At 38.4% G+C, this 25,966-nt stretch overlaps 1 protein-coding gene and 1 long non-coding RNA gene across 5 annotated transcripts in view; one reads left to right on the forward strand and one right to left on the reverse strand.

Annotated features, from left to right (window-relative positions):
- The window catches only part of GPC6 (glypican 6), a 939,262-nt gene that overhangs the window by 745,880 nt on the left and 167,416 nt on the right, over positions 1–25,966 (reverse strand). The window lies entirely within an intron of this gene.
- Positions 11,712–23,312, forward strand: LOC148113553 (uncharacterized). Its single transcript, XR_015734574.1, has 2 exons — positions 11,712–11,911; positions 16,452–23,312. It is a non-coding gene; the product is annotated as an uncharacterized LOC148113553 (long non-coding RNA).

The following is a 25,966-nucleotide window of genomic DNA, read 5'->3' on the forward strand; positions in this document are numbered from 1 at the left end:
ATGCTGAAAATATTTGGCATAGCCTTATTTTGAGTTGCACAAACTGAATATAACTGGCAAAAAAGGGACCACAATTAAAAAGCAAAGGAAGGCTTCGAAGTTCAGCCTTGTTCAGATACCTAATATCACCTTACCTATTTTGAGGTACTTAGCCTCCCCCAAAATGCTAAATTTAGCCCTTGGCCAGCAAGAAGTTGCTCACCTCTAGTTTAGGGAAAAGAAGAGCCATGAAGATTCAAGGCAAACAAGGAAAATGTGGTGTGGCTTACTGGAGATCTATAGATCAGAGGTCTCAGCAAAGCTGGCTGAGGAACTCTGGGAGTTGAAGTCCACAAGTCTTAAAATTGCCAAGGTTGGAGACCCCTGATCTATAGAACTTCTCTACAGCCTGGAATCATCCCCCCTTTCCCATCCAATTATAGCTCAAGGATATATAGTGCCCATAGGCCACACTAACTATCGTTCCAATTTCCCACCAAAGAGTTTGCATTTTTAGAATGATTTAAGATGAGAGATAATGTTGACCTCTCCCAAGCACTGGTAACTAAGCCAATATTTATACAGCTCGCAGAGAGCCCTGGTTCCACTTTTTTTTTACTAGTAAAAAAATCAACTGAATATTTTATCTGGACATTTCATATTTCACTTAACAACAACTAAGGGAAAGATGAAGTCATCATCACCAGCCCACTCTCCTTGTTCTAAGCCTCGGTTCTCACAATTTTATGTGTGTTATGTGATGCTTCTTTATTGGACTCTATATTCCAGATGCTGTATTTGGGATCCCAGAATGATTCCCAAAATTTCATCTAATAGGATTGAGAACCCAACCCACAACCTGTAAGCTCACTATTTGAGATAGTCCTCCCAATTTAAGTGATCATGATGAAAATGCAGAGTTTCTAGTTCTGTGACAAACATTTAGATAAGATGGAACACAGATTGTGGGTGATGAAAAGAGCTCACAGTCATGAGAATACAATCAGTGATAATAAATTCATTCAGGTGATTAAAAGCAAAAGAAAACAAAACAAAACAGCCAAATTGTTTCAGCTTTATGCTTTAAATTTACCAGAGTATCTCTGAACATTTAGCTTGCTTATGATTTGCATACTTCTTATATTTTAAGTATTTTTTATGACAGTCTTAATCAGTGAAAGAAAGAAACTGATCCTCAAAGCATGTGGGAAATGTTTACTGTGGAGTCCGAAATGTTTCAAATGCCAGGTTCTTTATCAAAGGAATGAAAAACTTTCAGACCCGGAGTCCAAAACAAATACACAGAAAATGTTTCTCAGTAAAACTCCCCATCTTCTTGGATTCTTTGTATGTTTTCTTATATTTTGTTTTGAACACATGACAGGAAAGAACAACTGGATTCTCTCTAGGCAGCTAAACAGCTGGGTTTATAGAATACATTCAGCACATCATGTGAGATACACTCAAGAGAGTGTATTTTTTAAATGAACTTGGCAACATTTACATATTTGAGAAATGAGAGAAGTAATAAATGTGGATAAAATAAAATGGCCAACCTTATCTTTAAAACCATGTTGCTTTTTTCATAGAGTCTACATCTCATTGCCTGAGGCAAAGACGTCTTCCAAGTGTTTTAGTCCCATTACAATTTGGATAGAATTATTTGTTCTTCTCACGATATTGCTGTAATGTTTAATGACACCACAGTTTGAGAAGCAGTTTCCAATGTATATGGGAGACAGACACTACTTATTTCAGATTCCAAAGAATTATCTTACAAATGGTGGATCTGACACTTAGTGGTTACTGACTTTCCACCTGTCTTGCATTTATGTTGCTCATGGACAGAGGGCAATTCAGTATCCCAAATATTGAGCATGTCCCATGGCATCAAACAAAATTAAACCAAATCACTAAACCTGAGGCTATTAAGGCATAGATACCTTTGATCTTCTTCTCTTCTTTTTTTTTTTAATCTTGGAAGTCTCCACCTCCACTACTTCTCCAGGATAAAAGTATCAGATCCACAGCAAGAGAGGAAAAACAGCTTAATGACTCTCAAACAGTTGGACCATTCCCACCAAACAGACCAATTCTTCTACCAATAAGCAAATGCCATGTTTGTATTCACCAAGAGCAGAGGTGGGCAACTATGGCTCTTTTACAACCTGTGGACTTCAACCTGTGGAATTCTGGGAGTTGAAGTCCACAGGTTGTAAAAGGGCCACAGTTGCCCACCCCTGACCTAGAGCACTAATCTATTTGCCAGATGACTTCTGTTTCAAAGATAATCAGCTTCTCATTTTACTTGTGTTGGTCATGCAATCTTCTTTTGACATCAGAAGGCCATAACTCCATTATCTTTCTTGAACAGACAAAGCTGAATTGTACTTTTCTAAGTAAAGTTATAGAAGACCATTTCTCATGTTATACACTACATTGTTGATCCTGGACCTTCTGAATTAATGTCTTTTACCTTGAGTTCAATTTCATGGCATCCCCCACACCTCTTTTTTTTTCTTTTTAACCTTGCAGGAATATTTACTTACTCTGTAATACTGACGTTTGTAATTTTTATTGGGAAAGTTAGGGCATTTAAAAGTGCCCTTCAAAAAGAATACAGGCTGTTTCACAGGGCAAACAAATCATGACTTCTAATATAATTTTAGGTGCTGGTTGGAAATTACTGACATGAACAAATCCATGGACACTGGAAGGAGAAATGAACTTGTTCTTTCATACGAATCTGCAGGGAAACAGATTGAGTGTATTAATGTTGGCACATTTATTACTCTTTGCCAGTCAGATTGGAAAAAGAGATATGCTTTTTAAAAAGTTAACTGCAGAAATTAATACCCACTAATCTCTGAGGTAGCCAAGGAAACCAGATTCCTTAAAAGCAAGAAGCTAAATCTGGGATGAGAAGAATCTACAGTCACATTTCAGTTCATAATGAATAAAGAAATTAATTGCAGAAAAAGGTATTCGACTGAGAAATCTCAATGATAATGATTTTCTTTTGTAAAAAAAAAAAAATTGGGGACTACAAAACTAGACTTAAGATTTTGCGTTAAACAGCTCACTATTGCTGTTGGCCAGGGGTAAAATCCACTTACCTTCACTACCAGTTCAGGAACAGGTACAGATGGTAAAAAAACAGAATGTAATGACGTCCCGGCGGGTGGGCGGAGCCTCCCGCCACTGGTGCTACCGGTTTGGCGAGCTGGATAGAACCGGGGGGATTTCACCGCTGCTGTTGGCTAAAGTTAACAAATTGACACTTGGAGATTCCAATGAATTAAATGGGTCACTACGCTGTAGATGCAGTACTAATTTGTCAAGCAGATTAGTATAATAGTTAAATTTAGAAATGTTGAAACAAATGTATGATAACTGAGAAAAATAGAAAAAATGAGCTGAAAAAACTATGATCCTCATGTTTTCAATTTAAAAAGACACTTATCATGGAATGCAGGGAAAACATTGTCTTCCAAATAGGATCTCTATAGCATGGGATCTTCCAAGTCAAAATGGAACCCAGTGGTTGGGAGGTTGGAGGTACTGGCAAAAGAGGACAAGAACAAGAGACAGAAATGTCATCTGGCAATTAAAAAAATGCTGAGAGAAAAAAAATATGAAACCATGACTGGCAATACTGTGTTCCCTGTCCTTTGGCATGGCCAATGAATGAATGGTGAATCTTGCTGTTTTCATACCCAGTGTTTTTCAATGGAGGAGGATTAAAATGTTCCCAGATCAATCAAGCCTTTGTAAAGGACCTGTTCTGTCCCAGCTCCGGATTCCCGAGGATATTGACACACACCAACGATCCTTATCAAATTTATTAAGTAGCAAGAATAAACCAAAGTTTATTGCAAAGGTTGGCAATCAGCCAAGAAAACAAGATACGATAAGACTTTTCCAAAAATGCTCTGATGATAATTACAAGTTGTTTCTAGCAAGAAACTTACTAGAATGTGACTTAAATAAACTAAGAGAGTGGCCAATTATCCTCAAGCCTTACTCTTGAGGAGACCTCCTCCTCCTGAGTAGTCACTCCTGCCTTTTGGAAGCCCTGCGTGCTCGAGCATTGAGGAGAGGCTCCTCCTCACTATCTCCACTTGAAGGAGCCTCTGGAAGTTCTGAAGGCCCTGGCTGAGTCTCTGCCTCTGGCACCACATCCTCTTCAGCCTCCTCACTGTCCGACGCGAGCGCCGACTACGCAGGCTGCTGGCACGACACCACACCAGCCTCCTCGTCGTCGGGATCAGCCACGATCCGCGCAGGCCGCTGGCGGGCCACAACAGGACCAATGTTATGTAGGTCGGGGTCAAGGCTCAGATTCCAGCTAGGTAGAACAACAGGAATGCAGAGTATACAAACAAGCATCCACCTTCAGTGAATACTATGAGAAATTCACTGGTAAAAGGTAAGAGGAAATTCAAGTAACTTTTTCTGAGGTTACAGTACTGCAAAAGAATGAAAGATCCCTTCACTTTAAATTCTGAACTATCTTTCCATCCAGTTTTGGTCACCACATTACAAAAAATATGTTATGATTTTGGAAAAAGTGCAGAGAAGAGCAACTAAGATGATTAAAAGCCTGGAGACTAAAATATATGAAGAACGGTTACAGGAATTGGGTATGGCTAGTCTAGAAAAAAGAAGGACTAGGGGCGACAAGAGCATTCCAGTATTTGAAGGGCTGCCACAAAGGGGGGGGGAGTTCAACCTATTTTCCAAACCACCAGAAGGCAAGACAAGAAACAATGGATAGAAATTAATCAAGGAGAGAAGCAACCTGAAATTAAGGAGAAACTTCCTTAACAGTGAAAAAAATTAACCAGTGGAACAGCTTGTCTTCAGAAGTTGCAGGTGTTTCATCATTGAAGGTTTTTAAGAAGAGATTGGACAGCCACTTGTCTGAAATGGTATAAGGTTTCCTGGTTGAGCAGGGAGTTGGAATAGAAGACCTCTAAGGTCCCTTCTAGGTCTACTCTGGTTGTTTTCCACCACTCGGAAACTAACTACTGCAGGACATGTTCAGCTGTTTTATTTTCTAGTTGATTCCAGTACTGTCTGCTGCTTTCACTAGAATGATAAGGGTACCCCATTGCTGTATTGCAAGCTCCATTCTTTGGGGGAATGCAACCAATGTCTCACTGCATGAAGAAAAGTAACAGGGTTTATACTGTGACATGTTTTTGTCACTTTGACCCTTCTTGGCCCTCACTAAGGATGCTGCTGCCTGTTTCCAAGCAAGCTGTAGTAGAAATAACTTCCACACTGAGTACCTACTTGCTTGCCCAAGTACTCAAAAGCAGATCTGCACCAGACCTGCACCTGCAAAAATTCAGATGACTGATTGGTAGATAACAGCAGAGAAATGCAAATCAAACTACTGATTTGCTGCCCCCCCCAAAAAAAAACTATCTCCAATGGTTATTAGACCATTTGCAGCCTACTTATGGCTCTCAGCGTAAGTATTTGAGACGCAGCAGACATGAAGAGTCATAAAATAGCATCAACTAATTTATTTATTTTAGATTTTCTTTAATCCATCAAGTTTGGCCACATTTCCTGATGGAAAGTGATATGAGGAAGAAAGAGAATATCTAATGCATTTCCTGAGCGGTAGACCAAAGGGTCCATAGCTGTTATTCATTAATTTGGTTCACTTAGACAATCATTTTCGTATACAATCTAAGACACATTATGAAGTAGGGCTGTTTAGAATTACTAAAACTATTTCATTCCATAATTTACAGTCTTTTATTCCTGCTTTTGAATTGATTTAATTTGTCTGGAACACTTGGAAATTGACTTATGGAATAAAAGCAATAGATCTGTACGTTTGTGCCAATTAGTATGTTTTGGTTTTGTGGAAAATCTGGCCTCTTAAGCACGGCATAGAAAGGCATTTTCAAAAAGTATGGGAAGAAAATCTTATCCATCAGAATATCAATGCCTTTTCATCTTTTCTATGATATGATTATCACATTCCAGACTTTAAGCAGGTTGCTGAATATTCCTCGCTTACCCAAACTTTGCCTTCTACTGAACTATTCTTCTCTTGGAAGAAGCATTGCAAAGTATTTCTTGGGAAAGGGAACCTTCAGGTCAGCAAACTGTCAATTACCTGACTTATTATATTTTTGCCTGGAGGAATCATTTGCTTTTCCACCCTTTTTCCATCCAAAACCAAATGTAACTGTCCATATGCAGAAACAGGATGCATTAGGTTCAGGTTACTTGATGGACCATATCACCCCACTGAGATTCACCCGTATCACTCATGCCAGTAGAGGAGGCATGCTATGGGATCCGTCAGCCTGATTATTCCGGCTGGTGGGATCCAGGAAGAGTCCCTTCTTCTATTTCTCCTGCCCTTGGGAACATCTTGTCCCCACAATGTGATGTTGGCCCTAACCAGTGGTGGGATTCTACCAGTTCTACCCGGTTCGGGTGAACCGGTAGCGGAGGCAGCGGGAGGCTCCACCCAACCGCCCGGATGTCATCACGGATGCTCTGCGCATGCGTGCTCGCATCTGCGAACCGCTAGCGAAGGTAAGTGAATACCACTACTGGCCCTAACCCTTCTATCTTTTCAGAAGGGCTTAAGTGGTGGCTGTGCCAATCAGCCTGGGGCCCCAGTTGGGGAATCAGTGCAATGGAGGTGGTTGATAGAGTAATAACAGATCCCACCTGCCCCTTACTCCACCCTACGTGTCTTTGTAAGGTTTGATTTTAACATTTTATGTTTTAACTACAGTTTAGTTTTAACTGTAAGAGTTACTCTATGGCAGGGTGATTTGATTTAAATCAAGTTGATTTAAATCACGATTTAAATCACAATTTAAATCACTAGTAAAAAGGCTTGATTTAAATCAATTCGATTTAAATCATAATTTTTAAAGAGCAACTGTCATCTCTGTCCCACAGCAGCTCCTCCTCTGACCCACTCTTGACTCACCGACAGTCCCATTCACTTTAATGGGACTGCTGGTAATATGGCAGTGACACAAGTTGAGGGACGTGGCGGGCAGCAGGTGAGTGGGTGCCTGCTAACAGGCGTTGCCCAGATGGATCTGAAATGACAGGTGCTCTTTAAATGTAAGGATTCATTCTTGCTGGTAGTTAAAATCTTTAATATTGTTACTAGCAAACAAAATGAAGGTTTCCTATTCAAAGTGCACGTTATCTCAGCTGGCAGAGCTTGAATTCATTGAATGAGTTTACCAAAAATGTAAATATTGCAGAATATACAGCCTCATGCTACATAACTAAGCTCCATTTCATGCTGAATAAACTTAATTATTAATGTATCTTAAACGGAAAACTATCTTTAGATAGATTTTTATTCCAAAAGCATCGTATTAAAATAAATTTGATAAAAATAAAAATCCGAATTAAATAAAAAAATATGTGTTTTTTTTAATCATCAATTTTTATCCATCCTGCTCTATGGTAGGTAAGATGGGCAGCCAATAAATTTGATAAATAGATAAATAAAATAAAATCAACCGTCAGTGCCTTCTTACTGATACGCCTGCTACATCTAAGCTGCACATTTCTCCCCCCAAATTCATTTGAAGTTCAAAAATACCACCTACATTTTCAAATCAAGCAGAAGCCCTGTGAGGAGCAATCATCATATAATCAGTATTCACCTGCAGTGAAAGTCCAAGAGCTTATCCTGGGACCAATTGACATCTCCTGATGAAAAGTTCATTGCCATCACAGCAGGATAATGAAAAGGCCATATTGGTGGATGGGTTTCATTGATAATAGCATCTCCCCAGAATATGGAGCACTGAAACAATTACAGACTGCCAGACAGACAGAACATATTAATATGGGCTGCTAAATTAGAAAACAAAGCTCAGGGTTTGTTTGTTTTTTTTAAAAAAAGGCACATTTAAACAAGCAACTAAGAAACAACAGCTTGCTCTTTGAAAAATGCCACTGATGTGAGCAAATTGATTGCTGGTTAAGTTCTAAACTTGGAAGTGATCCAATTCTGATTATACTTCAGAATAAAATTCAGTGAAGAGGCCAAAGATTTCATCAGTGATAGAAGATAGGGAGACTATTAATGTTTGCAATTTTTTTTCTCAGAAGCTTAAAGGAGGAAGGCAAATGTTGCAGAGGGGAGGAAAGGACATGCATATCAGAGGTGGGTTTCACATAACTTTACCACCCGTTCATCGTGCACCGAAAATGTGTGTGCGAGCGTGCGTGCGTGCTATCGCTTCGCTCTCTCTCGCGCCTTTTGCATATGCATGCACTTTTCTCGTGGCTTGCATGCATGCACGCATCTTACAAAATGAGGCTAAATAGAACAGCATAGCGCCAAGGCAGGGGGGGCGGGCCCAAGCAGGGGGGTCCTACCCGCAGGTCGCCACTACCGGTTCGCTTGATGCATGTATACTCAAATCAAACTTCATTGCAGTCTAAGACAAGCCTAAACAGGGTGGTCTACAAAAATAACAGTAGAATAAAATTACATTTTAAAAACTAAAAACATATATATAAAAACAGAAATCTAATGTCTTTTAAAAAGTGTTTACAGGGAGTGGTAAAAGTAATGAATAGGCATAGGGGAATATAGCACACTAAATCTACATAATACAGAGCATTCTATAATGACAGGCTAGATGCTCATTAAAACTGGTTTGTGGCACAGCTCATCTTCTGACATACTTTAAGTGCTGCTGTGCAGAACCTGGCAACACAGTAGGCTATAGGCAGGGTTGGTGTCTGAGAAAAGCAGGAGTGGTATCTGAGATCAGCAGGGAAGTGTAGAATTGTCCTGTGCACTCTGGGTGTTCATGTAATAATGGTGAGCTGAGGCTTGAACGAATGTCTCAATATTCCTCGCTGGAGAAATACGTTTTGTGGTTTCTACATGGCCAGTCACAAGAGATTGCCTCTCTGGGTGAGAGATCGTCCTGTATCAGCCTTTAAGGATAGCAGAGTCCTTCTTTTATGGGGTACCACAGAACCAACACTCTCTGTTATTTGTCTATGGAGATTCTCAGTCATCCAGGTCATGGTTGTTCCAAAAGTTTTTTTTTTTCCCCAAGAGACAACTGAACTTTCTGGTTTTTTTGAAGACATTTTGCTTCTCATCCGAGAAGCTTCTTCAGCTCTCACTGGATGGTGGGGAATGGAAGGATTTATATTCCTTGCAGACAGCTGGTTATTTGCATTCTTTTAGTGAGTCATTAAGGCCACTTGAAGATTTATCTGTATCATTGGGGGGTCACCTGAGTGATGCATGTGGGTGTGAAACCTTCTTGGAACTGTTGAAAGGATTGTCTTGTAGACTGGAGATAGATGATGTCTTATGTCTCCCACTCTGTTGAGAGAGGGCTATTCAATTTTGACATATCTCTGTTATCCTCCATCTACATGACACCTCTAGGAGAGGTCATCTGCCACTTTGAAGTCCAGTATTGTTGATGCCTGCCTCCATGGTCTTCTCACCTTGTAGCTTAATTACTGCAGCGCACTCTACTTCAAGGTATTCTTGAAAACCATTCAAAAGTGTCAACAGGAGATTTCAGTTAAACATTGTGATGCTTCAGGAACCCAGAAATCTGCCATCTTTGTTGCAACACTGTTGTTTAGAATGAAAACCTATATGGCTTCCACTCTTATGACATTCCGAAAAGCCTTAATACAGGTAGCCTCAATTTACGACCACACTGTATGTTGTTAAGCGAAACACTTGTTAAGTGAGCTTTGCCCCATTTTACAACCTTTCTTGCCACAGTTGTTAAATGAATTATTGCAGTTGTCAAGTTAGTCAACTGTCCAATTAGCGAACCCAAAACAAGGAAACACTCTTGGGAGAATTGAATTCCCAAAAATAAAATTTTATTGGATACACCCTGTTGGTACTGAAGAAACAAAACCAGCTCTGGTTTTGCTGGTTTAACAGGGCAAATTCTTGCCCTGGTAAACAATACTTTCTCCTTCTCCCCACTCCTGGCTGATCACATTGTCCATTGTCTTTTGTTATGAGAACAGACTCTCTCTTTCTCAAGCACCTGCAATGGTGACCTTGCTGTCTCTATGCTCTCACGATCTCTGCATACATTCTCCACATTCCATTTCCCTCCCCCCAGTTCATTGGCAAGTTGAAAAGCATTAGATTTGAAAGAAGCAAAGCAGTTCAATCTTGACATCCAGTTAATTGAATCCGGCGTCCTCTTACACGCATTGACTTTGCGTGTAAGAGGATTGTGAAAGATGATCCTGTGACTCCCCAGAACACGGCAATCATCATAAATATGAACCAGTTGCTACCAACATCCAAATTTTGATCATGTGACTGTGGGGATGCTGCAACAGTCATAATAGCAATAGCACTTAGACTTATATACTGCTTCACTGTGATTTATAGCCCTCTCTAAGCGGTTTACAGAGTCAGCATATTGCCCCTAACAATCTGGGTCCTCATTTTACCCACCCCAGAAGGATAGAAGGCTGAGTCAACCTCGAGCCTGGTGAGATTTGAACAGCCAAATTGTAGGCAGCCGGCAGTCAGCAGAAGTAGCCTGCAGTACTGCACTCTAACCACTGCACCACCACGGCTCATAAGTGTGAAAAACGGTCATAAGTCCTTTTTTCAGTGCCATTGTAACTTTGAACAGTCACTAAACAAACTGTTCTAAGTCGAGGATTACCTGTATCTGGCTATTTAATTGAAAACCTTAAGACTGTTTAAAAATACGTTAAGGTAGTATATGGGGCTTCCCTGTTTATAACACTGTTGTTGTTGGATTGACACCTTGGGATTAATTTGTAGTTATTTTTGTACTTAGCAAATGTTTTGTAGTGTTTTTTTTTTTTAAAGGTTAGTTTAATCACTGTGATCCACCCAGATTTGACTGGAGTTCAGTGGCATTCAAATTTAAGTCAGCCAATCAGTCAGCCAACCCAGGCCAAGAACGAAGGCTGGGCTGAAACTCTTGCCTAGCCATTTCAGCAGATTGATCACAAGCATTTCTGCTTTCAAGCTTGGCCTCGCTGTGACCCATCTGCCAAAAACGATATTCTGATAGCATAAGCATGTGCTCGGGCCTGAAATACTGATCATAATGAACACGGTTCCTTTCCCTCTGGGATAAATAAATAAATCAAAACTAATATAGTGCATGCAGACATTTGGCATGGAACTGCTCCGTGTGATGGTAGCAGCCTATAGCTAAAATGTGATATACAGAGCAGACATGTCTATCTTTAGCACAAGATGTCTTGTTTGCATATGAAATAAGAAGAAGGGACTTCAAATAGAACCCACAAAATGCTTATTTATTCCCTACCTTGCTTTGCTCCATAGAGTTTAAGGAATTTCTCCCTGGTATTCTGAAATACAATCTCTGCCTTGGGGAAAATATTTTATATCTGAGCAGCATAATGAGAAAAGGTGGGAAAAGGGACAGATTTCATTGCCTTCTCCAGCATGTGTTGAAACTATACATGTTTGTCTAGCTGTTGCTGTTGTTGCTGTTTTTGCTTGTTTATTCATTTAAAACTGGCTAGATGTATATTCCTCCCCCAAAAGAGTTCTCTCAAAAGTTACTACCATCTGGATTTTGTTTTGGAAACAAAATTCATAGATGAGAACGCGGGACCATATTGGCTAGTATTCTGTTTCAAGGAGTGAAGCAGCCAAATATCTCTGAGAAATTCACATACAGATCATGTGGGAGGTTTTAGCCAGGAAAGCTTTAGACAACCTCCAGATATACTAACCATTAGGTTCCATAAATTGGTTGTTAGAAGCAAAGCTGGCTTGAAATTGCTCGGATGGCAGTTCTTCCTCAGAAAAGTTTTCCAATAATCTTGAGTCGGAACATCCAGGGAAGAAATGGCAAACTGGAGACAGCAGAGCTAATAAAAGCATCACAGTGAAGAGCTGGTGAGCAGACCGACTTTTTATAATTCCTCTCTAGACAAGAAGACGACTTGAGATGAAAAACAATGATCTCCAGAATATTTGGAGCTCTGGGAGATGAGGGAATGTGAGCTTCGCTAAAACCTTCATGTACTTTCTCTTCTAATCACTTTTGGAAATTGTTTGTTAATTGCTTTTTAGCTTCTAGGAACCTTTGGATTAATACGTTTTACAGCACTGGTTCAGTTTCTTTCTTTTCTTAGTGAAATTGGTATTAAATATACAAATTTAAGGATTAAAGAAACTCTTTTTTTTTTGAATAAGTGGGGAAAAGGATTTCTTTTAGAATGTTGATTTTAGAAAGTTACAAATAAACTAAAGGTCCAGATGGATTTGAAGTAAGATTCTGAAATTAATTATAAGAATTCTTCTCTTGGGAAAATGCTGTTGAGTTCTTTAAAAAAAAAACATAATAGGATGAGACTTTGAAGTGTGGACCCTTGTCAAGCACAAGCAATCAGATCTATACATGCAGAATTCAAGCTAACTATTTTACTATATTCTGTCTATTATACAGGAATCTCCCGAGACTGCTTATCTTTTGCTGAGAACAGATAGATAAAGTGGGATTCAAGTAATTTAACAACCGGTTCTCTGCCCTAATGATTTCTTCCAAGAAACAGTTCACCAAACTGCTCAGAAAGTTAACAACCGATTCTCCCAAAGTGGTGCGAACTGGCTGAATCCCACCACTGGATAAAGCTCTATGGAGCTTATGTGAGGGAGTCAATTCTGGATCTCTTGCAGCTCCACGAGGATTCAAGGCTAATTCCTTACTTGAGACTTCCTGCCTGATTGGCTGTCTGGTTTCCCAACAACATTAGAGGGAACTAGAAGGAACTAAAGATTACAATTATGGGAGAAAAACATTTAAAATTGACTTGCTAATACCCAATGGAGGAAAATCCTTCAACAATGAATGCGCTAAAAGAAACAACAGGCATAGTTTTCAATAATCTCTTCATGTCCAATAATCTCATCACCATTTTATCTTCCGGCCTGTGCAACTGTCTAGCCATCCAGCCACTAGCATGCTGCGTACACTAGTAAAGAATGAACAATGGTAGCCAAGCTGCCAACACAAATGACTTCACATGAAGAGCAGAGAAAGGTCAATAATAGGATGGAGGAAAAGTTGTATTGCTGCCATTGTATTTGGTGATGCCCCAAATTAGTGGGAAAGTCTTCCTAATCCAGGAGAAATTTGTTGTTTTTTCCTCAAATTCTCCATTCACAAATAAAAGGGCATGTTCTTACCAATAAAGGTAAAGGAATCAATTCAAAGGTATTTAATTAATTAAATTATTCAAATCAAGTAGGTAATTCAATTTAGAGCCTTGGTAGTACAGGGGTTTAAGGCACCCTGTTATTAAGCTGGTTATTAAGACCAGCTGCCTGCAATTACTGCAGGGTTTGAATCTCGCCAAGGCTCAAGGTCGACTCAGCCTTCCATCCTTTCTAAGGTAGGTAAATTGAGGACCCAGTTGTGGGGGCAATAAGCTGACTTTGTATAAATATACAAAAGGATGAAGGCTATTGCTGAGCACATTGTAAGCCGCCCTGAGTCTTCGGAGAAGGGCGGCATATAAATCAAATTAAAAAAAAAAAAGGACAATTCTATTAAGACTTATTCAAACTGAATCTTCAAATGAAAGTTCTGCAAAGCCTTTATAATACCATAGTCTGAACAACATATGCTCCCTTTCATTTCACCGTTCTTCTAAAGGCACCTAAATGCCAGATTGCTATAAATGGAAAAATATGAACATTTGCTGTTTCATTATTTCTACATCAGAGTTTAAAAGTTTCTTTTGTGGTAGTGCTAGTATATTATGGGGGCAATTGCTGATTATTCTTTGTTAGTCTCTAGAAACATCGTTTATGAGATTAACTGTATGAGGAGCATTTTGATTTTATTATGTAACTATGTAGAAACTCGTTTAGCATATATAATCAAGATTCAGTTTGAGAATGAAATACAACACTGATATTTTAAATGTTAGGAGTGTTCCATGGTGCTAAGGGGAGGATGTGATCTACTATTTCTATTGTTACAGCCTATGCAGTAATCCTCATGAAAGTACACCATATTATTTCTTATATAATGGCTCAGTAACAGATTACATTGTCCAGGCATATAGAAGAGCATCATGGGACAAGACGTTTTCCAAGTGGCATTACCAATACCATTAGAACAGTGGTGAAATCCAAATTCTTTTACTACCAATTATGTGGGCGAGGCTTGGTGGGCGTGGCTTGGTGGGCATGGCAGGGGAAGGATACTGCAAAATCCCCATTCCCTCCCCACTCCTGGGGGAAGGATATTGCAAAATTTCCATTCCCACCCCACTATGGGGCCAGCCAGAGGTGGTATTTGCCAGTTTTCCAAACTATTCAAAATTTCCGCTACCGGTTCTCCAGAACCTGTCAGAACCTGCTGGATTTCACCCCTGCATTAGAAGTCATAGAACTATAATCAGCTCGATAATAGAGCTGCCTTGGAAACTGTTCAAAAATCGCAGATAAACCAGAGATCCTTCTCTATTGTTAATTGGGCTGGATATCATGTTTAGTTGTTGCTCATGTTATGAGAGCCAATTTGGTGCAGTAGTTAAGGCATTGGGATAGAAACTGGGAGATTTGTGTGTTCTAATTCCACCATGGGCACAAAGCCAACTGTGTGACCTTGGGCCAGTGATACTCTCTTACCTCTGAGAAGGAGGCAAGGGCAAACCACTTCTGAAACCTTGCCAAGGAAATTGGGTAGGTTTATCCAGGAAGTCATGAAGAGTAAAGACTGACTCAAAGGCATACAAACAAAAAAATGCTATGACAAGTGTACAGCCTATGTCTAGGCCCAGTTCTGAATGCTTTAATTTTTGTTGTTTAGTTTAGTTTAGTTTAGTTTAGTTTAGTTTATTTGATTTGTATACCGCCCTACTCCCGAAGGACTCAGGGCGGTGAACAGCCAAACAATAAAATACATAGATACAAAAAAATTAAAAACCAGATAAAATCAAATTAAATCATTTTGGCCCAGACAGATTAAAACACCCCAATAATTTAAAAACAGATTAAAATTTACATATTTAAAAAAGGGAAGAGATTAGGCCAAGCCCGCCTGTTGTTTAGGATTATAATTTTTTGAAGGATTGTCAACAGCATAGGAACATCTAAAACATTCACTAGTGCAGTGTTGGTGAACCTTTCAGCACCGAGTGCTGAAACAGGAGGGAGCACGCACGTGGGGGAGGAGCGCCGGAAAATGAAAGAGCAGTTCCCTGAGCTGAGCTTCCGGGTTCCAGTATGCGCATGTGCACCGGTCACCTGGTCTTCTGGTTTCTGGCGCACATGAACGTACGAAGACCAGCTGGCCAGTGCACATGTGCGTGCTGGAAATAGGAAGCTCAGCTTTCCGGCATGCACATACACGCCAGGGAGCTGCTCTTCCAGTTTCCAGTGCTCCCGTGCACGTGAAGACCATGCACACTGGAACCCAGAAGAGCAACAGCTGATGGCTGGCGTACTCGGAGAAATAGCTGTGTGTGCCACTTCCAGCACGCGTTCCATAGGTTCGTCATCACGGCACTAGTGTCTTTATGAAAGACATTTACAACTCCACCTGGGTCTAAAAGGAAACTACCCAAAGTAGTAATTTGCTATAAGTACTCTATGTCCATAATACAATGTCTAATGAAGTTCTCCTGGTGACTACCTTCTCATCCTTTTACCTTCCATCTTGATTTTATTGGTATTTTTAGTGCTTTAGATATCAATTTAATCTTTCTTCTTTATGTTAACTGTTACAATGCTACCTCTTTTCTGTTGTGTTTTATTTAGAAAGCAGCACCAAGGTGATCTTGACCGACCTTGGAAAATCTAAATAAAGTTGGACTAAATAGAATAGAATAGAATAGAATGGAATGGAATGGAATGGAATTCTTTATTGGCCAAGTATGATTGGACACACAAGGAATTTGTCTTTGGTGCATATGTTCTCAGTGTACATAAAAAGACAAGATACACTCATCAAGAATCACAAGGCACAACACCCAGTGACAGTCATACGGTACAATAAGCAATCAAATCATAATACTAGGAAACAATCAAATTCAATATAAATCACAAGGATACAAGCAACAAAGTTACAGTCATGCAGTCACAAGCGGGAGGAATGGGTGACAGGAACGATGAGAAGACCAATAGCAATAGTAATGCAGCTATTGCAGTAAGTATTAGTATTAAATTAGTGCAGTAAATTAGTATGAACAATACTAATGCAGTAAGAATGGTGACTACCAGAAAAGATCTGGACTATAAAATAGACCAAGGTTGAAAAGAAAAGTCCAGGAAGAAGGCAATGATAACCAGCTCAAACACTATTAAACATGGATAAACATTTCACTTTTTTTCTCTTTTTTTGCAATGATTTATCAAATCAAGCTCAAAATGAAGTTTTGAATTAACCAAGCTTTTCTTTTCTCTTCCTTTTTTTTTCCTCTAGGAAAATATAATTTGATGTATGAAGTCCAATTCCAATTCCTTGGAGGACCATATTGGAGAGAATGTTAGAACACCCAGAGCACAATCATTGTGTGTCACGTTTCTATTTTCCACAGGGACCAAGGTTCCAAAGAATTGCCTCAACATTGGCTCGAAGTCAACCCAAAGTATTGGTTGTCTCCTCTTGTTACTCTGCCAAAGGCCAAATAAATAGGCAGAGACATATAGAAATGGCTGCTAAAATCTTTCAGCTGGGAATTGTAGATGCATATTGAAGATTAGATTACGTTGTATACTCAAGGTCTGTATCTTTCCATATTTTATGGAAGTCTTTTAGAACAAAATTGTATAAATGAAAGATGAGAAGTAATTTCAATCTAAACACTTGTCACAGACTTGCCATGCCTGAGTAGGAGTTCAGCAGTAAATTGGAATACATTCAGCAATCAATCATCTAGCAACTTGTGGTATAAAATGAGTAGTTTTCAGCAGAGTGAATTCACTTCTAGCAGAGAAAACAGTTTCAGATTTCTCTTTGGGGGAGGGAGGAAATGGAGTGATATCAAGGTTGATAAGAAAGTACAATGGAGATTGCAAGTCTATAATGATTCAACTAGACTTTGTTTGTTTTTGATGTGGCTCTACAGTAAATGGAAGACATTAATATTTAAGAGGAAAATGCATCATTGGTGAATCAGAATATACTCAGTCATTCCAGGAGGACTGAGTGTCTGATGTTAGACTGGAAGTTAGCCAAAAAAATTTCCTAGTATTATTGTATATACTTGTAAGTCTTAATACACTGTATTATTTTGATACAATAATATTTGTGCAGTATTAATTAAAATTACTGACATTCTATTGTTTAGATAATTTAGAGTATTAGAAATAAAAGAGAAAGAAATATTCTATCAGTAATCTTACAAAGAACTATTTGACTTTTTCATATCAAACTGAATATAACATTAGAAGACACTGCAAATTACATCAAAGAATTTATTGTACAACACATTTTCAGATTAATAAAAGGAAAACTAATTGTAAAAATCAATGTAACAAGATTTCAAATACTTCAAAGTTCTCCAAATTTAAGTTCCCAATCAGGTATTGTTGAAATTTTATGTTACTTCAACTGTCAAAGCAAAATTTATTCTTGCTGCTGTATTATTATTTTTTTTGAGGTTATACCAGGTTAAGAAAAGTTGTGGTTTCATTTTAAATTTAAATTCCATTTTTTCTGCATTTTACTATACAGTATATACCTTTCTAATACTTCAGTGTTTTTTCTTTTACATGTCCAATACAAGTCTTCCTCCTGCTTGATGGCATCTGCAACAATTATTACTGTATGGTTTGTCTGTTTTATTGATTGAGTTGTGTATCTTCAGTAAAACATGCTGTACAGGAGTGGGTTCTACTTACCCTTACTATCGATTTGCAGTGGGGCCGTACGCTCTTCTGCACATGTGCAGAAGCTTCTGCGCATACGCAGAAGCATTTTGATGATGTCAGGGTCGGTGGGCGGAGCCTTCTGACGGTTTTACTACTGGTTCTATAGAACCGGTGTGAACCAGGGGCAACCCACCACTGATGTTGTACCAATTGTCCTTTAAGTCACCAACCAATGGTCCACGGACCCCCGGTGGTTCACGAGAAAATTTTAGTGGTCCGCAGAAAAATAATTTGTATTTTTTATGTTGCACTAAATACTATTTATCTTTTTAAAAAATTCATATTAGTGGCTCGCAGGATTTAAAATTATGAATTTAGTGGTCCCTGAGGTCTGAAAGGTTGGTGACCCCTGCTTTAAGTTATAACTTACGGTAAATATATAAATGTGGTCCATAATTCTTCCCATTGTTACGTTGTAACTGTTTCTTTAAAATTTTGTAACCATTTTACCACAGTATTTTTTATGTTTTTTCTGTACCATATCTAAATGTTTATATATGTGCCGTAACAGGTGGTGTTGTTTTTACAGGAGCTTTTCAAATTATTTTTTTCTTAATATCCCTTCTTCCTTCTTGAGAGCTGATTTTATCCTTCCAGCAATTTGTAAGTACATCAACCATGGTATCTTCTAGCTATCATTGTGTAGTTCTTGCTGTGTTTTTAATCTGTTCATAGAGCCTGAGTGAATCACATCTGCATATGTAATTATGTTTTTCTTGCTCTAATTGTCTCTAACATGAAAAGCATTTGAGAGGGAAGCTAGAGGTGAAATTGTTGGATTTATCATTCCTTTTGTAGATTTCTATGCTTTTATGAAATTTTATTTAATAATGTGTCCTTTTAGGTTTTTATCCTCCTTTGTGTCTCTATACCACAGATATCTATGAAAGTCCATTGGCTAAACTGGCTTCTTCCAAAATTGCTGTTCATCTATTTAGGGATTTTAGATACTCTGTTATCCATTACTGGTGGCCTGCTTTGTGGTTCAGTTTAAAATGCAGAAGACGTTCTCTTCTCTCTGAAATGTTGTGGGATTTTTTGTTTGTATTTTTTCCCCACTCCCTTAAAAATTTACTGAAAGTTTCTTGCCATTTTTGTAAAGCTTTCTCTAAAATTCCAATTGATGACATTTGAAATAGGTAGATCTTGGGTAGCACATTCATTATGTTGATTGCAATTGATCCTAAACAAAATAGCTTTAGATAGATTTGTCAAGATCTTTTTTTAATGACTTGCTATAATTTAGCATATTTAGGTTATATTGACTGTTTTCTGTCAAGTGCAAACCAAGGTATTTCACTGAGTCGGCTATCTGAAAGCCAAATTAATTTCTCTCTGCATTAAACATCTTGTTATTATTCTTTGGTTTTTGAATGATTTTATATCCAGAGTATTCTCCAAAATTACCTAAGTCATCAGATATGGGTAGCCAGATGTTATTCTACTGGGATTTAAAACTGTCATCAGATGTTAGATGATCATATTCAGGACCTGGATAGCTCTTAACAATTGTATAGGTAGTCCTCATTTAGTGATTTCCTTGTTTAGCGACCATTTGCAGTTACAGTGATGATAAAAAAAGGAACTCACATTTACAATATTTTCAGGTCTATAAAAAAGGGAAGTTGAAGTAAGATCATAAGCATACCATATTTTTCAGAGTATAAGACACACTTTCCCCTCCCCCCTAAAAGAGAGTGAAAAATTGGGTGCATCTTATACACCAAATATAGCCAAAAACGCGAGGCATGGTGGAGGCAACGGTCTACCACAATCCCTGCAGCCTGGAACAGCTGATTGGGGATATTCCAGGAGGTTAATCCACCCGCCAATCAGCTGCTCAAGCTGAATCAGGCTGCAATAATATGCTGAAGCTGACCTGGCTGTTCGCTATTTGCTTCAAGGACTGTCAGAGTTTGCAGCAGCAAGTAAAACACAAGCAGAGGAGAGGAGTTTCAGTTTCCGTTTTAATTTCAGAGATCAGCACAGCATGCAGCTTTAGAACAATTGACTTAAGCCACGCCCAGGCTCCTTGCTGTATCCTTCCTTGTTGCTCACACAGCAAATACTGTTTCAGTTCCCAAACTGTCTCACACACTGACAGGATGCTAGCCAGATGAATACCAATGGATGCTGGTAGGCAGAGGCAGATTTTTTTCTCTTATTTTCTTCCCCCAAAACTAAGGTGTGTCTTATATTCCGGAGCATTTTATACTCCGAAAAATATGGTAGTTGCTGTTTCACTTAGCAACCACTTCACTTAACAACCAAGTGACTGCTCCCAATTGTTGTTGTTAAATGAAGACTATGGGTATATATAATCTAAAGTGGAAAGGACTGCAAGTTTTATTTCTGCAAGAAACTTTGCACCCGATAAAACAACTTCTGGCTATCTATATCTGATGATTTCCTATAAGGATGATAAATCCAATATGTGATATTTCTTGGTGCCCAAAACATCTCAAACTTTTGAAAACATTTTCTTTACCACATTCCCAAAAATATTTATTATATCGTATTGAACAGGTACAATACTTTCAGAATAGCAATACCATACTAAAAATGGATTTTGTTTCTCCCAATTATAATTTGCATTGCAATTAAATGATTCCATGGGCAATTAAGAGAAAATTCTTTTATTGCAGCTCCGAGTAATTCGTGTCAGATAACAGAATTTAAGCTAATATTATTTGATCATCTCTATACACTCAAACTGAGTTTTGGACCAAATATTTGTGTGCTGCATTTGATTTCTATAGTATTTGACACAGCACTGGCTATAAAGTAGAACCACAGGCATAGCAGTACTTGGTGGCATACGTTGTTTTGTAAAACTACAGCTGTCTCCATATGAATTATTGTGTGAAAGGACAAAGATAATCAAACTTCTGGATCATTCCTAGAGTGTCTCCTCCAGCCTCATGTAGCTCCATTCTGTCCATGGGTTATCATACATCTGGCAAAAGGAGGGGATGTCCTCCTGTTTGTCCCCGTGTCCTCCATCTGGCAGGCATAGTCTTAAACACTGACAGGATTTTTGAGTGTCTTGGGTTTGTTTGAACTGTTTTCACAACAGTCATTCAAACTTTTGTGTGTCGTGACCTTGTCAGTTGTCTACTTCTTATTATTGAGTCTGTCATCTGCACCTCTATAATTGTCTGGTTTGGCTCTGCAACCCAACAAGACAGACACAGACTTCAGAGGATAATTAGAACTGCAGAAAAAACAATTGCTACCAACCTGCCTTCCATTGAGGACCTGTATATTGCACGAGTCAAAAAGAGGGTTGTGAAAATATTTACAGACCCCTCGCATTCTGGACATAAACTGTTTCAACTCCTACCCTCAAAACGAGGCTATAGAGCACTGCACACCAGAAAAACTAGACACAAGAACAGTTTTTTTCCCGAATGCCATCACTCTGCTAAACAAATAATTCCCTCAACACTGTCAAACTATTTACTAAGTCTGCACTACTATTAATCTTGTCATCGTTCCCACCACCCATCTCCTTCCACTTATGACTCTATGACTGTAATTTTGTTGCTTGTATCCATACAATTTATATTGATATTTTTTCCTTATTGCTTATTTGTACCCTATGACTATCATTAAGTGTGGTACCTTATGATTCTTGATGAATGTATCTTTTCTTTTATGTACAATGAGAGTGTATGCACCGAGACAAATTCCTTGTGTGTCCAATCACACTTGGCCAATAAAAAATTCTATTCTATTCTATTCTATGTTCTGTTCTTCTTCCTCGTTCATCAACAGAGCCTAGATTGATATTATTTGTTTTCTGATTTCATCAATTGTCCTCAAACCACCAGCTTCAAATGTATGATCCCTTCAAATCTATGATCCTTATTATCCCCTAGATCACAGGACCCATCCTTAAGTTCCTACGGTGAAAAGCACATCTTCGTCAGTTCATCAGTCCTTCATCAAAGAATGAATATGATAGCAGTGTTCTAGGGCTGTCCCAAAGAAGAGGGAATCAAAGCACCAGAAGGCAACACAAGAAACAATGGAAGGAAATTAATCAAGAAGAGAAGCAACCTAGAACTAGGGAGAAATTTCCTAATGGTGAGAACATTAACTAGCAGAACGGCTTGTCTTCCGAAGTTGTGGGTACCCATCACTGGAGGCTTTTAAGAAGAGACTGGATAGCCACTTGTCTGAAATGATATAGGGTCTCCTGCTTGAGCAGGGGGTTGGACTAGAAGACCTCCAAGATCCCTTCCAATTCTGTTATTCTATGTTCTATATTACTGCTATAAGAAAGAAAACATTTGTTTGAAAAATATTGCGATTGAAAAACCAGTGTTTCTGATGCTGGAAAAAGTAATTTTAAATACATAATACACAACTTAATAATTCTGTATTTTTTGCAGTTTATCCACTATAATTTTGTCATGGATACTTATAATTTTGTCATGGAAACTGCCAAGAAACATAAATCCCACTTGTTCTCCTATCCATGTCATCTTTTTGTCTGTTCAGATAACTGGTAACCCAACACTGTCCAGTACTCTGAGATAGGAGGCCTTAATGTATAGATTTTGACATGTGAAAAATTATTTGAGTCCTACAAGCTCAAAGTGAAGAAGTATCCATAAAGATTGTCTTGCCTTAGATATGCATGGAAATCAACAATGGCATGGAAGGCATTATGCAATTATTTCTGAAAACTTGCTAAAAGAAAAGGGGTTTCATGATTTTCCCAAATACTGGGAAAATGGGAAACATATGTATCTCCTTGAGAATTGCATTAAGGCTTAGCATGTTGTACTATCCTATTAATTCATCTATGTCCTCTGTAGATTCTGATTTTGGTTAGAGAATATTCTGAATGATGGACTATTAATTGAGGCCTAATGATATGAATAACATAATGTAAATATAATAATGAAGGAGAACATTTGGATTTATTGGACCGTGAGAATATAGACAATTGTTGTACACTCTGGCAACATTAAGTTAGAGCATTTGCTAGAGTGTTTCAAATCAAGATCTTTTTTCTCATTCAAAAGATAAGTCATTTTCACAACATAATAAATGATTCTCCCATACTATCTTATTAACAGTATTGTGCATTATTCAACAGCCTTGCTTGTTAAAACATTTTTCCCTGATCAGAAACATTACATTTTAGAAAAGCAACTTCCACTTTAAATATTTAATACTTCAGCATGTCCAGATCTTCAAAAGTAACAAGCAATTTCAGCAAAGGAGTGCACTTTCTGTAACGTTAAAAGCATATCTGGCATTTTGTGTTAGCTGATGTTTAATGACTGTATTTTTCTAGCATTAAAAATGAATTAATATCTGCCTGCCTAAGTAGTCTACTGTACATTGAACGAATAAATCCTGTTGAGTTACCCATATTTGCAGATGGGATCGAGATCAGTGGATATTTTGTGCTTCATTTTTGTAAGAGAAAAATAATGAAAAGGCTTTAAAATTCAATTTGTTACTGAGTTGGTTGAGCTACTAGTTCGACTTGAAGAATGTTTGTGACCTGTGAATTTTATCAATTTTATCTTCTATAACAAGCATCAAATTCACCCACCATGTTTTAGGAAATAAGATGGAGCTGAACTGACGCAAATACCTCAGCACCCTGTAGTTGCATTAAAAGATATATCTTGTGACAGGTAATTTTTGTAACCTTTAGTGCTGCTACTAAAGGTTACTATTATCATTCTTATTTTTGCATGGAAATTATTGCTGGAAATAAATGTATCCACTTTGCATTTTGTATTAAAGTGCACTGGCCTAATTCATACTTCTAGAAATGTAACTAGAATTAAAAGGCAATTATCCTTTAGTATTTGTACTTTCCTGAATTGTTCAAAATACTTTCTTCTATTAAAAAAAATAACACATATGGAAATGTGTTCATTGGCAGCAAAGGAAAAAAAGGAATTAATTGCTTAAAAGGCATTATATGAAAGGGATATATGAAAAATTATACATATTAAGAAAAGTGAATGAATCACATGGTTAAGAAAGTATATAATTTCATATACTTTTCAATTTTATTTAAATGCTTTCCATAATGATTCTTAGGTGAAACAGACTATGTTAATACCCAGGAAAATCTGACAAATTTCCTAACATGACTCTTCCTCTACATAAAAGACAATTTTCAAAGATAGCGGATGTGTGAAATTGCATCAGGTTACCCAGTTATTCATTCAAAGAAAAAGAATCCTGAGAAAAAAATGTTTCAGTATGAAAGATTGAGTTAACTAAGGAGAAATCAGCCTTATGATGCAAATGGGTATGGAGCCTTCTTGGAACTGCTGAAAGGACTGTGTTGTAGACTGGAGATAGATGATATGGTATCCCTCCCCCTCTGTGAAGAGAGGGCTGTTCAGTTTTGACATAGGTGGCCTCTTTGACTCCTCTTTCAAACCAGCAGTCCTCTCTGTCCAAAATGTGGACTTTGCTGTCTTCAAAAGAGTGGCCTTTGTCTTTTAAATGCATCTTGGGCTGGTTTCATTCAATTTGGGCTGCTTTTATTCCATGAATTTTGGAGCTTTTTGATGCATAATTGAATCAAGAGCCTTGGTAGTAGAGTGGTCTAAAGCACCCTGTTATTAACACAGCTGCCTGCAATTACTGCAGGTTTGAATCTTACCATGCTCAAGGTCGACTCAGCCTTCCATCCTTTCTAAGGTAGGTTAAATGAGGACCCAGTTTGTGGAGGCAATAAGATGACTTTGTATAACTATACAAAAGTATGAAGGCTATTGCTTAATGCATTGTAAGCCGCCCTGAGTCTCCGGAGAAGGGCGGCATATAAATCAAATTAAAAAAAAAAAAAAAGATCCTGTGTAGGTCACCCGGCTTGAATCAAGATCCTGTATTGAATCCAGATTTTGTGTGTTTGTAAAAGTGTACTCTTATATGAATTGGTTGTAGTTCTTTTCCAATTCCTGTATCCTCTTATGATCTCATACAACCTGAAACATTAATTCTGTTGAAAGTATTGTAAAATTTCTCAAAGGGCTACTTAAAACACATCTCCCATCTTGGACTATAGGTATGTATACTGTATATTAGCCAGCTTGCTAATGTATAACAATAATGGCAGAGCCAGTTTAAGAGCAGGGGTGTAAAACTCAAGGCCCACAGGCCAGATGAGGCCTGCAATGTGGTTGGATATGAGCTGCGGGACTGTCCTGGAAAATGTAAAGGGCTGGCCTGCGTGGCTTAGGCCCAGTCTACCCAATGCAAAGAGGAAACATGCCAGCAGTTTGGGGAGTGGCATCAAGCTGGCTACGCCCACCCAGTCAGCCACACCCAGTGAGTGGTGTCAAGCTGGCCACACCCACCCAGTCAGCCACACCCACCCAGTCAGCCATGCCCACCTGCCCCCCCCCGGGGTCAACTACAACCCTGATGTGGTCCTCAATGAAATTGAGTTTGACACCCCTGGTATACAGGTTTAGGAATCAGACTAGAAACTGGGTGACTGACTTCTAATCCTGCCTTAAAGCACAAAGCCAGCTGAGTGACCTTGAGTCAGTCACTTTCTCTCAGCCTTAAAAAGGATACAATGGAAAACTACTTTTGAAAAATCTTGCCAAGAAAACTGCAGGTATTTACCCAGGTAATCATATAAACTCATACACAATTGAAGAGAGGGGGGAAAAATCAAGCAATAATGGCAATAAGAGATATGCCTTGTGACAGATAATTTTTAAAACCAAATGATTAAAAACATTCCTGCAATTAAATGCTTTATCACACAAAACTACAGGCAAGAATTCTCAAATCCCAGAGAAACAAATCTATTTGCTAAAACATATGCAAGAGATGCATGAACAAGTGGAGTAACTGCTCCCACTGATATCTGCTTAGTATGAACCATACTATATTCTATAATATAACCATTATATTCAAGAGGAAATTTTTGTATACTGCTGTGCACTCCTAGACAGAAGTCCTACTTTTGGATGCAAGGAATTGACAAGTTGGTGCCTTCCAGAAATTTTGGACTGCAGTACCCATAAGTCTTTATCATTGGCCATGCTGGTGATGACTGATGTG

The sequence above is a fragment of the Pantherophis guttatus genome, chromosome 5 (assembly GCF_059756535.1).
Source record: "Pantherophis guttatus breed Tessera chromosome 5, ASM5975653v1, whole genome shotgun sequence".
Classification (NCBI taxonomy): Eukaryota; Metazoa; Chordata; class Lepidosauria; order Squamata; family Colubridae; genus Pantherophis; species Pantherophis guttatus.